Raw genomic sequence first — 16,617 nt, forward strand, 5'->3', positions numbered from 1 at the left:
GCCATAGAGTAACAGAGCCATAGAGTAACAGAGCCATAGAGTAACAGAGCCATAGAGTAACAGAGCCATAGAGTAACAGAGCCATAGAGTAATACAGTCATAGAGTAACAGAGCCAAAGAGTAACAGAGTCAAAGGGTAACAGAGCCATAGAGTAACAGAGCCATAGAGTAACAGAGCCATAGAGTAACACAGTCATAGAGTAACAGAGCCATAGAGTAACAGAGTCAAAGGGTAACAGAGCCATAGAGTAACAGAGCCATAGAGTAACAGAGCCATAGAGTAACAGAGCCATAGAGTAACAGAGCCATAGAGTAACAGAGCCATAGAGTAACAGAGCCATAGAGTAACAGAGCCATAGAGTAACAGAGCCATAGAGTAACAGAGCCATAGAGTAACAGAGCCATAGAGTAACAGAGCCATAGAGTAACACAGTCATAGAGTAACAGAGCCATAGAGTAACAGAGCCATAGAGTAACAGAGCCATAGAGTAACAGAGCCATAGAGTAACAGTTATACGGGTTTTTGGGTTGGACTGGGGACTCTGGCGGTTTGTGTAAAGTGAACAAGACTGTGATGGATTTAAACAGTGTAAATAAATAAAAACATGAAGTTTGAAGCATCTTTTTGATTAATTGATTGAAACATCATTAGAAACAAGTCCTTCACGCCCCACTCTCTCTGTAGAAAGTTTACCTCTGGCATCTCCTTTAAACTTCCTCTCTCTCAATTGAAAGCTCTGCCCTCTAGTTTGTGACATCTCCACCCTGGGGAAAGGTTCTGACTGTCTACCCTGTCTACACCTGTCATAATTTTATATACATCTATCAGGTCCCATCAACCTCCAGCGTTCCAAGGGAAACAATTCCGCTCTGTTCAAACTCTGCTTGCAGCTAATCCCCCCTCATTATTCCATGAAACCCAGCCGTCTCTCCAGGATGTAGCTTGACTTTTCTTAATATTGCTCCTTTCTTCACTGTGTTCAGTGCGGGTTTATTAAAAATAACCCTTTTCCCTTTGACATCTCTTCACCGGGTAGTCCCCAACTCATTTATTGTTCAGAAACAATCAGAAAAGTACGCATTTCCTTGGCATGTCAGCCACAGGTATTAAATAATGTCTGACAATTACTTACTTGTTGTACGGGTTTAGCAGGGTTGAAAGCATAGTACTCTGAATAAAGATAGCAGAAATTTGACAGCATTCCAGAAACAATATAATCTACTTGTACTTACCTGGAAGAATCAAACAAATAGATCAGGCTAGAGAATGGATTTGACATTGAAAACCAGGTCGATGATGCATCTTTCACGGTTACTGACAGACATGCCCACATAAAGAACTCTGTTAATGCACAGCATCAAAGTATAAGCTTCCTGCTGCCTACTTTCATGAACAATGGCAATTCTTTCAGGCTTTCGTTACTTCGAGCTAATGGCTTTTTGTTTGTTCTCTCTCAGCTAAGGAGAATTAACTGCCCAAACTGCTCGCGATTTGTTACATAATTTGTATGAAGGGCAATGTTTCACTTGTGATATTTGTAAGAGACTAATCTGATGGCTCAGAGATCCCCGGGCAGCAACAAACCTCCCAGCACTGCAGCATCCTCACTGACTGCCTGCTCACGTGCCAGGGGTTACGGGGAGAAGGGCAGGAGAATGGGGTTAGGAGGGAGAGATAGATCAGCCATGGTTGAATGGCGGAGTAGACTCGATCGGCTGAATGGCCTAGTTCTGCTTACTACTCTGACCTTACTACTCTGTCAGTAACCTTCTGTAGAGACCTGGCCTGATCGTCAATGACAGGACCGTACACACTGCCAACAGTGGGGCGGCACGGTGGCGCAGTGGTGGCGTTGCTGCCTCACAGCGCCAGAGACCCAGCTTTCATCACGACCTCGAGTGCTGTCTCTGGAGGACACATATACGTGACATTTTAGGTTGCGACCCTTCTTCAGACTTAAGAACCATCCCCACCCAAAGCGTCACCTATCCATGTTCTCCACAGATGCTGCCTGACCCGCTGCCTGGCCCATGGTTGAGTAGGATCGTGCCTGTGATCTCTCTGATCTCAACTTCTCATCTGCCCACAGGAGCCTCTCTCACCTTCTCCTTTTTTCAGGGATCTATTTATCTCCTCCCGAAAGATATTCCGACTGCTTCCACCTGCGTTCCAGCAAGAGGGTTCCAAAGCCTCATCACCCTCTGAGAGAACAGAATCTCCCCTGGTTGTTTGCTGTTATAGGTCGGGGCATTGATTACAAGAATCAGGATGTTTCAGCTTCACCATTGGACTGTTGTGTGCAGTTCTGGTCACCCTATTACAGGAGGGATGGATGGGGGAAGCCCTGGAAAGGTGCAGGAGATGTTTATCAGACCTTGTACTCTCTGATCCCTAGTTTCTCATTCTCCAAGAATGGACTTTCCTGCCACAGTGGACAATTTCACATTTCCCGTCTCTTGTTCCATTTGCCAGATTTGCGTCTGTTTATTGAACCAATCTACATGCCATTATAGTTCCTTCCATCCTCACCACTGCAGTAAAGTGGCACTCACCAGCTACCCCACTGCTTGCCACCCATGATGCTTCTGTATCAGTCCCATGCTGACGTTAAACACGCTGGAGTTATTCTCCTTGTACCGGAGGCCTCTTCAGAAGCCTGTTGTAATCACGTTGGGGCCCTATTCCCACGTTCACTGTAAACGTACTGGCTTATATTCCCCATGATCCCCGTAAACTCACCTGGTTTACTGGGGAATTTATTATACCACTGAGTAAAAGCAAAAAAGGTGAATTAAATGCAAGTTGTGGTACAAGTCGTGCCCTGCGTGTGGTCGTGAGATCGTGTGGAAATCTGCCACAGCGACCCCCTCAAAGTCCACAGGGTGCAGAGCATAGAACATAGAACAGTACAGCACAGGAACAGGCCCTTTGGCCCATCAAGTCCATGCTGAACATGATGCCAAGTTAACCTCATTCCATCTGCCATTAGATATCCAAGGTATCACAAAATGTTGGAGTAACTCAGCGGGTCAGGCAGCATCTCTGGAGAGAAGGAATGGGTGACGTTTCTGGTCGAGACCCTTCTTCAGACTGATATCCATGTGCCTATCTAAAAGCCTCCAGTTTATTTTGGAGTTACAGCATGGAACCAGGCCTTTGGGCCCACCGAGTCCATACCGACCAGCGATCTCTCCATACACGAGTACTATCAGCCATGATCACATTGAATGGCGGTGCTGGCTCGAAGGGCCGAATGGCCTCATCCTGCACCTATTGTCTATTGTCTATTGTCTATCCTACACATTAGGGACAATTATTTGACGGAAGCCCAATTAACCCACAAACTTGTACGTCTTTTGAATGTGGGAGGAACCCGAAGTACCCGGAGAAAACCCACGAGGTCCCAGGGAGAACGTACAAAGCTCCGTACAGACAGCACCCGTGGTCAGGATGGAACCCGGCTCTCTGGGACACCAGAAAGGAGGTGACGAGAAACTTCTTCAGTCAGAGGGTAGTGAATGTGTGGAACTCATTGCCACAGAGGGCTGTGGAGGCCAAGTCAGTGGATATATTTAAGGCAGAGATAGACACATTCTTGATTAGTGCGGGTGTCACGGGTTATGGGGAGAAGGCAGGAGAATGGGGTTGGACTCAATGGCATGAGAATGGCAGAGTGGACTCGATGGGCCGAATGGCCTAATTCTACTCCTATAACGTGAACGTATGCTCAATGCCCGGGCCAATGAAGGCATGCATACCACACGCCTCCTTTACCACTCTATCTACTTATGCTGCTACTGTCAGTAAGCTGTGCACTTGGATCCCTCGGCCTAGATTGTGGGGGTGTGACTGTAACATTGTGCCCACAGCAACGTCACCAGCCGAGCCTGCACTGGCATCATCCAAGTCCCTTCATAAACGGAAGGAATTTGAGGCTGTGGCACCTGTCTCTCTGCAACACTGCTCATTCCAACGTTGAGAATGTTGGAATGTTCCAGTGGACACAGGGTCAAGGTGAAGGGGAAAGATTTAATAGGAATCTGAGGGGTAAGTTTTTCACACAGAGGGTGGTGGGTGTATGGAACAAGCTGCCAGAGGAGGTAGTTGAGGTTGGGACTATCCCATTGTTTAAGAGACACTTGGACAGGTACATGGATAGGACAGGTTTGGAGGGATATGGACCAAACGCAAGCAAGTGGGATTAGGGTAGCTGGGACATGTTGGCCGGTGTGGGCGAGTTGGGCCGAAGGGCCTGTTTCCACACTGTATCACTCTGTGACTCTATGAAGGGCCTGTTTCCACACTGTATCACTCTGTGTCTCTATGAAGGGCCTGTTTCCACACTGTATCACTCTGTGTCTCTATGAAGGGCAGTGGAGGCCAATCCACTGGATGTTTTCAAGAGAGAGTTAGATTTAGCTCTTGGGGCTAACGGAATCAAGGGATATGAGGAGAAAGCAGGAATGGGGTACTGATTCTGGATGATCATATTGAATGGCGGTGCTGGCTGGAAGGGCCGAATGGCCTCCACCTGCACCTATTTTTCTATGTTTCTATGTTTCTTTGATTTCTACACTCCACTAAGTGGAGGCTCTGTCCACACTGGGACAGGAGTCTGGCCAAACGTGTAACAAGGAGAAGCCAATGTTGAAATACAGGCTTGAAAAGCAGTTCCCACAGCTACCAGCAGCTTTGGGACTTGTGTGTTCACGTCCGCCAGTGTCGGCGTCATGGATCATGGAACTGTTGTCCTTCCCCCACCAATGTTACGTGGCTACAAGAGGCACCAATGTTAGCGATACCATCTCATCTTGGTTGAGCGTTGAACATATATAATGCCCCAGACTGAGACAATGCCAAGTGCAGGAGCAGCCAATGCTCAGATATTTTCCTGGTAACGTCTACAGCTCATGTATTAATTAATTAATTCCCTATTAATGTGTACTATTCACGAACCAAAGCTATGGAAAAATGAAAGAAGATATGTTCAGGCACTTTAACCATGGAAATGGAAATAGCCCTGGGTGAAATCTCCAGTATAGAATGACTGTATAATGTTCCCATTCACTCCAATAATGTAGCTCTGTTTCAAGAATGCTTTGGTAAATATACTTCCAAGTGTATCAGATTCCAGCCATGCCAATAATTGGATATCATGTGACAATCAAAAGGCTACATGAATAAATATTGCCCCTCGGCTCTTTGTAGGAAAATGAAGAATCCAGATGTTTAATCTCACGTTAAAGTTATAAAAGTAAATGTATTGCCATCTTTCTTCCTTGAGTGAATCACAACCTTTAGGGCTTTATCAATGAAGGCACAAAGTATAACACCTTGCTGAAACATGATGAAATATTGGCCTGGTCTCAGGCAGAATGTTTGTACTCAGGTCTGGCCACCTCACTCCAGTAGGAATGTGGAACCATTGGGCCAGAGTGGTATTACAAGAGGCGTTGCGGGCAAGAGGGGTTTGCAGCTACAAGCTCAGATTGGAGAGGCTGAGACTGAACAGACTGAGAGATCTGAGACAAGGAGAGAGTGAATCTGGAGAGAGTGAATCATGGGAGGTTGTTTCTGTTTGAGAAGAGATCAAGGGTTAGAGGTATAAACTAGAGGAGAATAAAATGAAGAGTGGCACGAGAGGAAAACATTGTTGACAACGTGAGGTTTACGTTTGGAACGCATTGCCTGTGGACCTGGTGGAGACAGGTCCCCTTGCGGCCTTCGAGTTGGAAGTGAATAAATACAGAGTTGTAGAGTCATATAATACCGAAACACGCCCCGTGGCCCCAGGCAACCATGCCGACCAAGTTACCCACACGCCCCGTGGCCCCAGGCAACCATGCCGACCAAGTTACCCACACGCCCCGTGGCCCCAGGCAACCATGCCGACCAAGTTACCCACACGCCCTGTGGCCCCAGGCAACCATGCCGACCAAGTTACCCACACGCCCCGTGGCCCCAGGCAACCATGCCGACCAAGTTACCCACACGCCCCGTGGCCCCAGGCAACCATGCCATCCAAGTTACCCACACGCCCCGTGGCCCCAGGCAACCATGCCGACCAAGTTACCCACATGACCTTGGACCATTTGGCCGGGCTTGGCCCACATCCCTCTAATTGTTTGTCACCTGTAGCGTGGTACAATGAAAATATTTCTGCACCATGTCCCACCCACCTGCGTTTGGCCCCATCTATATACTAAAACTCTCATTTGTTGGGCCTTTACTGAGGTTAATCTTGCACTAAACGTAATCCATGTCATTCCCTATATACCTGCACACTGTAAACGGCTCGATTGTAATCATGTATTGTCTTTCCGCTGGTTGGTTAGCACGCAACAAAAGCTTTTCACTGTACCTCGGTACACGTGACAATAAACAATAAACTAAACTCATTACTCAATTACAACAGTGACTACCCTTGAACATTACGTGAATAGCTTTGCAATGTCTAATGTCGGCACGGACTCGGTGGGCCGAAGGGCCTGTTTCCGCGCTGTATCTCTAAAACTGAACTAAACTAAATAATTTATTTGTATTTTATTGTCTTGACTGCACAAGATAGACCTGACCTCACTAAATGTGACAAGAGCCTTTTAAAGGATATAAAAGTAGCATCACAACTTACACAGATTCCATGTGGGTTAGTTTTAGCAAGAGCAGATTTTACTGATTTCCGCTGAAATCCTTTTGCGACTTTTGTCAGATAATAAAAAACAAAAAGACAGGGTTTTGCATTAATGCTGTGGGTTTCTGACCTGAGGACATTTCAAAGTGTTTTACTACTGGTGACGTTGCTTCGAATGAATGATTGGGAGATGCAGCATGGAAACAGGCTGACCAAGTCCGTGCCGACTGGCAATCACCCGCTCACACCAGTTCTATGTTATTTCACTTTCCAATAATATTTAATTTTTAACATGTGTTGATTTTATACCGTTTAGTTATTGGTTTCGTTTAGAGATAAAGCATGGAAACAGGCCATTCGACCCACTTTGGTTCCAGAACCAGGGAAAGAACCACAGTTTAAGAATAAGGGGTAGGCCATTTAGAACAGAGATGAGGAAAAACGTTTTCACTCAGAGAGTTGTGAATCTGTGGAGTTCTCTGCCTCAGAAGGCAGTGGAGGCCAATTCACTGGATGCTTTAAAGAGAGAGTTAGATAGAGCTCTTAAAGGTAGAGGAGTCAGGGGGTATGGGGAGAAGGCAGGAATGGGGTACTGATTGTGGATGATCAGCCATGATCACATTGAATGGCGGTGCTGGCTCGAAGGACTGAATGGCCTCCTCCTGCACCTATTGTCTATTGTCTAATGACTGAGTCCGTGTAGACCAGCGATCACCTAGTTCCATGTTATCCCACTTTCTCATCTACTCCCTACACACATGGGGTAATTTACAGAGGGCCAATTAACCTACAAACCCGCACGTCTTTGGGATGTGGGAGGAAACTGGAGCACCTGGATGAAACCCACGTGGTCACAGGATTAACGTGCAAACTCCATAACGACAGCTCCTAAGGTCTGTGAGGCTGTGAGGCAGCAGTTCTACCCGCTGCACTACTGTGCTGCGTTTCCACACTTCCGTACCACTTGCCCAATGGGGTAGAGGAGGCAGTCTTCCTCCACCTTGTCTGCCATGGTGGTCTCGGCCCAGGGGCCAGACACCATCCTCTGCCTGTCCCGCCATTGGCATCTTCTCCTTGGTCCGGGCTGTGTGTCAGGGACCTGCCCACCAGGGGTGACCGGGCCAGGAGCACAGCTACACATGGCTTAGCTCTCAGCAGCTCACACACACACCAAGGCAAGGTGGAAACCCATCGGGACTAACGCCAAGCCAAGTCTGACACGTGCAAAACACACACGGAGACTTTCACAACCTCTCCCGTAATGAAATAATCCTGCCTGGGGAATCCACTTTATGCTCCAATTCAATGAAAAATAGCACACTGGAATGGCAGAGAACGTCAGCATGAGGAACATCATGGCTGTGCAGAACGTATCCTCACGTCTCTCCACGGTCAGAGCTGACCAGTTGCCAGGAGGTACAAGACCAGATGCCAGGAGGTATAAGACCAGATGCCAGGTGGTGCAAGACCTGTTGCCAGGAGGTGCAAGACCAGATGCCAGGAGGTGTAAGACCAGATGCCAGGAGGTACAAGACCAGTTGCCAGGAGGTGCAAGACCTGTTGCCAGGAGGTGCAAGACCAGATGCCAGGAGGTACAAGACAAGATGCCAGGAGGTATAAGACCAGATGCCAGGAGGTATAAGACCAGTTGCCAGGAGGTACAAGACAAGATGCCAGGAGGTGTAAGACCAGATGCCAGGAGGTAAAAGACCTGTTGCCAGGAGGTGTAAGACCAGATGCCAGGAGGTACGAGGTGTAAGACCAGATGCCAGGAGGTACGAGACAAGATGCCAGGAGGTACGAGGTGTAAGACCAGATGCCAGGAGGTGTAAGACCAGATGCCAGGAGGTGTAAGACCAGATGCCAGGAGGTACAAGACCAAATGCCAGGAGGTACAAGAACAGTTGCCAGGAGGTACAAGGAGGTACAAGACCAGATGCCAGGAGGTGTAAGACCAGATGCCAGGAGGTGTAAGACCAGATGCCAGGAGGTGCAAGACCGGTTGCCAGGAGGAAACAACAACAGATGTTCCCTCCCTCCACTGGAAAACAAACTATTCAACTCAACCACGATAGGAACAACAGCAGGGGATCACACTTGCAGTGCTGGGCATTGGACAATGCTCACACACGTCCTACACACCAGCCATCCTCACCGACTTAGACAGACACAGAGTGCTGCAGTAACTCAGCGGGTCAGGCAGCATCTGTGGAGAACATGGATAGGTGACGTTTCACAGAGTTTCGGGTCGAGACCCTTCTTCAGATTTCTTCTTCGCTACCTATGTTTAGTTTCTCACTGTACTTCGGTACACGTGACAATAAACTAAACTAAACTATCTGGATATCAATGCGACTCTAGACCAAACCAATGTGGTTCCTTTTAATCATGCTAGCTAACACCAAATACTTACCACAGACGGCTGTGGAGGCCAAGTCAGTGGATATATTTAAGGCAGATAGATAGATTCTTGATCAGTATGGGTGTCAGGGGTTATGGGGAGAAGGCAGGAGAATGGGGTTAGGAGGGAGAGATAGATCAGCCATGATTGAATGGTGGAGTAGACTTGATGGGCCGAATGGCCTAATTCTACTCCTATAACTTGTGTGAACTTGTGAACGTTTAGTGCAAGGTAAAGCCAGTAATGTCTGATCATAGTAAAAGTAAGGAATGTTACAGTGGGAGTAGAGATTTCAGTGTGGGGGGTGATTGTAACGTGTGATTGTAGATCTGCTCCTGTGGCTGGCACGCAAAGAGTCGTCTGTGGTGGACGCCATCTTGGATCACTTTATCCCCCTCCTTTCATTCCATCTTCCTTACCTCACGGTAGAGTTGCTGCCTTACGGCGAATGCAGCGCCGGAGACCCGGGTTCAATCCCGACTATGGGCGCCGTCTGTACGGAGTTTGCACGTTCTTCCTGTGACCTGCGTGGGCTTTCTCCGAGATCTTCAGTTTCCTCCCACACTCCAAAGATGTGCAGGTGTGTAGGTTAATTGGCTTGGTAAATGTACAAATTGTCCCTAGTGTGTGTAGGATAGTGTTGGTGTGTGGGGATCGCTGGGTGGCGCGGACCCAGTGGGCCGAAAGGGCCTGTTTCCGCGCTGTATCTCTAAACTAAACTAAACATCAGGCGTCCAGTGTGTGTGTGGGTTACAGCTCCCGAAGGGATTGGAGAACCATCGCACCTTCAAAGGCGAAGCTAGGAGAGCAAAGCCACTGACTTGGCACCTTCTCCCAGATGCCTCCGGGGTACAAGAACACCATGCAATTACACTCATGAACACCAACAGTAGTTACACACCATTTTACAATTCCGCCTTCATTCTTTCATCACCTCTGTCCAGCTGATGAACAGCTGTATTTGTACATCTTCAACATGGAAAGAAGCTGCTTCCAAGATTCAGCTGACACTTTGCTAATTTAATTCACAACAAAGGGTGAAAAGGCCTCCTCCACTCTCAGAGTGAGGCCCAGCGCAAATTGAAGGAACACCACCTCATATTTCGTTTAGGCGGCTTACACCACAGCCGTATGCACATTGACCTCTCTAACTTCAAGTAACCATTGCTTTCCCACTCTCTCCATCCCTCCCCCTTTCCAGTTCTCCCACCAGTCTGACTGTCCTGATTAAATTTTATCTGTTTGCTGTGTTGTAATTTCCTCCTAACCAACAATGATCTATTCTACATTTTCCTTGATTGCCATCCCCCTTGATGTCTCATTTTCACACCTTACCCTTCCTTATCTCTGTGTCTCCCTCTCCCCTGACTCTCAGTCGAAAGAAGGGTCTCGACCCGAAACGTCACCCATTCCTTCTCTCCAGAGATGCTGCCTGACCCACTGATTTACTCCAGCATTTTGTGTCTATCTTCGAGGAAAGTTTGGGCTGTGAGCCAGAGGGAGAGAGAGGGTGGAGTCAGGAATCTTCAGAGCTGAACTCTTGTTTGAACTGCACCAGAATATATTGCGATTCTCTGACCATCAGCTCATCATCTTGAGAAAGAGAACTCATCTGATGAAGGTAGACACAAAATGCTGGAGTAACTCAGCAGGTCAGGCAGCATCTCTGGAGAGAAGGAATGGGTGACGTTTCGGCTCAAGACCCGAAACGTCACCCATTCCTTCTCTCCCGAGATGCTGCCTGACCCGTTGAGTTACACCAGCATTTTGTGTCTACCTTCCATTTAAACCAGCATCTGCAGTTTTTTTCCTACTCATCTGATGAACTCAGATTCCTTTCTGGTCTGACAAAGGGTCTCAACCCGAGATGTCACCCATTCCTTCTCTCCAGAGATGCTGCCTGACCCACTGAGTTACTCCAGCACTCTGTGAAACGTCACCCATTCCTTCTCTCCAGAGATGCTGCCTGACCCACTGAGTTGCTCCAGCTTTTTGTGTCTATTTTCATTTCTGGTGAGGTATTTCAGTGTAAAGTTCTCAACATATGTTGATGTAGAGTAACGCTTCATTTACTGAGCTACGTGTGAAACTCAGTCAAATGCTCTTTATTGCATTTAAGAGTTCACTTGGAATAAATTGCCCATGATTTCCTCTGGGTTGGAGACTGAGCCACAGGGTTGCTGTGTTACACAGCGGGCCGCGTTATACTGCTGACGGGGATCGCTGAAGAAAGACAAACTTCACAGGAGCTTTAGCCCAGTGACGTCCTCACATTTACCACTGCTGTATTCTGCTGACACGCGTGACCTAATGACTGGTCACACGTTCTCAAATGACCAGAGACACATGAACAAATCACCGGACACGCGTGAGAATGATCAGCCATGATCACATTGAATGGCGATGCTGGCTCGAAGGGCCGAATGGCCTACTCCTGCACCTATTGTATAAAAAATAATTAAACATTTAAAAAAAAAAAATGTTTTAAATCAACTCACAGAACATGTGTGAACAAATCACCTACAAACCTGTACGTCTTTGGAGTGTGGGAGGAAACCGGAGCACCCGGAGAAAACCCACGCAGGTCACAGAGAGAACGTACAAACTCGGTACAAACAGCGCCCGTAGTCGGGATCGACCCCGGGTCTCTGGCGCTGTGAGGCAGCAGCTCTACCCGCTGCGCCACCGTGCCGTCCCAGCTCCGTTCTCTCTGCCGTCCCGTCTCTCTGCACCTTAAAACACTCTTGTTCTCTCACTCCACCACTCTGGGAAAAGATTATTAAGCGGAAGCATTGCCTCTGTTTCTCTTCCCACGGAAGCTGACTGACCCACTGGGTCTTTCCACCTCCTCCTATTGGTATTTATTCACAAAATGCTGGAGTAACTCAGCAGGTCAGGCAGCATCTCAGGAGAGGAGGAATGGGTGACGTTTCGTGTCGAGACCCTTCTTCAGACTGATGTCAGGGGGGGGGCGGGACAAAGGAAGGATATAGGTGGAGTCTAGGACTAGAGGTCACAGCCTCAGAGTTAAAGGACATTCCTTTCGGAAGGAATTTCTTCAGTCAGAGGGTGGCGAATCTGTGGAATTCTTTCCTCCTATTGGTAATTCTGATCATTGGTTCCCCTGACAGTTTTACAGCCAATTATTTCATCAGAATTCCTTGATGGAATTAAGCCAATGCTATCTGAATTTCACCTGTCCACCTTGATATACATACATAAACATCAAGGCATGGTTTTCTGGAGTGACTTGATTTATGATAGAATTTGTTATCTTTTCACATCTAAATATATTAAAAAACATTCAAATCTGCCAGCAATGATTCAGGAGCATTGATTGCCACTGCCTTTTCGATGAAAATATGTGGGCACACATAGTTATTAATATCTGACCTTACCCTCATTTTATATTACAACAGATAGCACTTTAATGCAGAAATTTTGATTGCATGGACATAATGTAAATATTTTTAAACCCTTAAAGTATTTTGCATACTGGGTTATATGCATAAATCCCCAATTAAAAATCTATATCATATATTGATATGAATGAAAAATGAAATGAAATACCATTAGTTCTGATTAAATATTTGGAAGGGTATGGGGAGAGGGCAGGAACGGGGTACTGATTCTGGATGAACAGCCATGATCACAGTGAAGGGCGGTGCTGGCTAGAAGGGCCGAATGGCCTACTCCTGCACCTATTTTATATGTTTCTATATTTCTATAATGAGAACAGAACCAGGAGGCATTCTGCAGGAATCTAGAGGATAGTCGAGGTTTTTCATGTTAACTTGCTCTGTCTCTAAACTATGATGAGCATTTGTGGGCACTGGGCCTGTACTCGCTGGAGTTTAGAAGAATGAGGGGGGACCTCATTGAAACGTACAGAATAGTGAAAGGCCTGGATAGAGTGGATGTGGAGAGGATGTTTCCACTGGTGGGAGAGTCTAGGACCAGAGGTCACAGCCTCAGAGTTAAAGGACGTTCCTTTCGGAAGGGATTTCTTCAGTCAGAGGGTGGTGAATCTGAGGAATTCTTTGCCACAGAAGGCTGTGGAGGCCAAGTCAGTGGATTTTTGTAAGGCAGAGATAGATAGATTCTTGATTAGTACGGGTGTCAGGGGTTATGGGTAGAAGGCAGGAGAATGGGGTTAGGAGGGAGAGATAGATCAGCCGTGTTTGAATGGCGTAGACTTGATTGGCTGAATGGCCTAATTCTGCTCCTATAACTTATGACCTTATAATATTCAGGTTGACTATTGAATATCTCTCAGGCAAGGTGGTAGCAACTGGGGGATTCAGGTCATTGTATTTGCTTTTCATCCTGGGGTCATTTAAAGAGCAATTGCCACCGGTTGTAAACTGTGTAGGCTGGAACTGTAGATGCTGGTTTAAACCGAAGACAGACACAAAAAGCTGGAGTAACTCAGAGTGACAGGCAGCATCTCTGGAGAGAAGGAATGGGTGACGTTTCGGGTTTCTGATAATCACAATGAAGAAGGGTCTTGACCCGAAACGCCACCCATTTCTTCTCAGATTGTTTATGGATTTTTGTTTATACCGGTAATAAAATGTGACACTTCCAGCTCCCTTGCCTGCAATGAGCTTATTCCATTGGAAGGTACTCTGAAAGCTACCTTTATATTGAACTATAAGGCATTGTTGAAAGTACTGATCCTACAGCTCCTCCGCTGGTTCGACCATGTCACTGCGGAGTTACAGGCTTATGTTGGTTACTCTCATCAAAGTATGGTTACAGCTATAGGTTCGTTTATGGTCACGTGTACCAAGCGAGGTACAGTGAAAAGCTTTTTGTTGCGTGCTAACACATAATTACAATCGAGTCATTTACAGTGTGCAGATACATGATAACTGAATAACGTTTATAGCAAGGTAAAGCCAGCGAAGCCCGATCAAAGATAGTTCGTAACTTCACCGGCTTTACCTTGCACTAAACGTTATTCCCTTATCATGTATCTGTACACTGTAAACGGCTCGATTGTAATCACGTATTGTGTTTCCACTGGCTGGATAGCACGCAACAAAAGCTTTTCACTGTACCTCGCTCGGTGCACGTGACAATAAACTGAACTGAAATTTGGGTTTAGTTTCGTTTAGTTTAGAGAGACAGCGAGGACACAGGCTGTCCGGCCCACCGAGTCCGCACCGACCAGTGATCCCCGCACACTAACACTATCCTACACACACTAGGGACAATTTACATTTATACCGAGCCAATTAACCTACAAACCTGCACGTCTTTGGAGTGTGGGAGGAAACCAAAGATCTCGGAGAAAACCCACGCAGGTCACGGGGAGAACGTACAAACTCCGTACAGACAATTGATGTAGGCAGGATGGAACCCGGGTCTCTGGCGCTGTGAGGCAGCAACTCTACTGCTGTTCTGTATGTGCAGATGGAAAATGATACACATATTACTGTGAAATTGCCAGTGACATTAGTCCCAGTCTATAAGTGAATCTTACGGTGACAAAGTTGGGAGTGGATCTGATACTGGATTTCCTTAAATACTGAATTAAGTGGAAAGAGAATGAATGATGTTGTGAAACAAAGTGCTCTTGCCCTTTACACAAAACTCCACTGGATGACTTTCCACCATCAAGGATGCACACTTTATACATCTGTGTGTAGACATGGCCCGACAAACAGATTTATATCAGGTGCTGAAGAACAGATCTTACATAGACACAGAGTGCTGGAGTAACTCAGCGAGACAGGCAGCATCTCTGGAGAGAAGGAATGGCTGACGTTTCGGGTGGAGGCCCTTCTTCCCTCCAGAGATCCCGTTGAATTACTTCAGCATTTTGTGTCTGCCTTCGGTGTAAACCAGCATCTGCACTTCCTTCCTGCACAGATTTCAGTTGTTGGCTTTTGGAGTGAGACTGATTTGAATGGTTTAAAGTTTTGATCTTTCTGTCAGTGAAGGTGCGGAAACAGGGATATCAGGGTAATTGTAGACAGACTTGTCGACCATCACAGTCAGAATAAAACACGGCATCTCTCCCCGCAAGTTCCATTATCGATATGGGTTACTATAGATCAGCGTTTCCCAACCAGGGCTCCCCAGAACACTAAGGTTCCGCCAGAGGTCGCTGGGGGTTCAGTGAGAAATAGCCGCTAATTACAAGACCCCACTTGAAATCCCCCGTGCCCTGGAAGTCTCCCCAAAAATGTGGCACCTGGGCTGGGCGAGGCAGCCAATCTCGACCTCATCGGGACTTCCACGGCCGATCGTTGGGTTGAACTTGCAACCTGCGGCTGGGGCTGTGGAACTCCAGCCCAGCTGGAGCCGGCACATCTATCCCCATCGGCCGAGCGACTTCCTTGGCCGGCTGGATAGACCAGCAAAGCTCTGGAACTCCAGCCCAGCCGGAGCCAGCACATCTATCCCCATCGCTGAGCGACTTCCTTGGCCGGCTGGATAGACCAGCAAAACTCTGGAACTCCAACCCAGCTGGAGCCAGCACATCTATCCCCATCGCTGAGCGACTTCCTTGGCCGGCTGGATAAACCAGCAAAGCTCTGGAACTCCAGCCCAGCTGGAGCCAGCACATCGACCCCCATAGCTGACTTCCTTGGCCGGCTGGATAAACCAGCAAAGCTCTGGAACCAAGAGTGCCAGAAAATCAGTGGTGGAACTGTGATGAGTAAATATTTAAATTTAAATGCAAGATTACATAACCTATATTAATTAATTAAGATGGGATTAAAATCTAAAACACAGCAGAAAAGCCAATTACCACCTTTTTGGGCTGATTATCAATTAATGTGCGAATTTACTTCAACAAGTACTTCAATATGTACTTCAATAAGCAAGATGACATTATACTCTAAATGACTGCAATTAGTGGTCATATGTGGGTTCGTTATCCCCAGGACTTGAACCGAGGTCGAGCAGAAATGCACATTCTTGCTTCTCATATCTCAATGCATTTTTGAGTCATGTTTAATTTCATATTCGTAATTTTATCATACAAATACGGCATATTCTTGGAAAATTCTTGGGTATTATAATAAAGTCTTCAATCTGTTATATCATTTAAAAGTATAATAATCATTGGGAATATATTTAGTGACGTCTATACGGAGCCAGTGTGAAACGGCCTTTAGTGCTCAGTGGACAGGAGCTGGATGTGATGGAATTTTATGTAGAAGTTCCCTGAGACATGAAAATTATTTCAAGGGTTCCGCAAGGGTAAAAAGATTGAGAAACACTGCTATAGATGGTACATTGTGGACAGATAGACACAAAATGCTGGAGTAACTCAGCGGGACAGGCAGCATCTCTGGAGAGAAGAAATGGGTGACGTTTCGGGTCGAGACCCTTCTTGATTTGGGATGTATGCACTGTGCTGTACACAGTTGGAATCATTGTAGCGTGGCTCTCTGGCTATGGGTGACGTTTCAGGTCCAGACAGTCTGAGGAAGGGTCTTGACCCGATACCTTCTCTCCAGAGATGCTGCCTGTCCCGCTGAGTTACTCCAGCATTTTGTGTCTATCTTCGGTTTAAACCAGCATCTGCAGTTCCTTCCTACACACTGATACATTATAGACATGGGT

General features: G+C 46.8%; 1 protein-coding gene across 1 annotated transcript in view; it reads right to left on the reverse strand.

Annotated features, from left to right (window-relative positions):
• cacna2d3a (calcium channel, voltage-dependent, alpha 2/delta subunit 3a) overlaps positions 1-16,617 on the reverse strand; it is a 337,954-nt gene that overhangs the window by 5,486 nt on the left and 315,851 nt on the right. The gene's annotated exons all lie outside the window — the stretch shown is intronic.

This window comes from Rhinoraja longicauda, chromosome 17 (genome assembly GCF_053455715.1).
Source record: "Rhinoraja longicauda isolate Sanriku21f chromosome 17, sRhiLon1.1, whole genome shotgun sequence".
Lineage (NCBI taxonomy): Eukaryota > Metazoa > Chordata > Chondrichthyes > Rajiformes > Arhynchobatidae > Rhinoraja > Rhinoraja longicauda.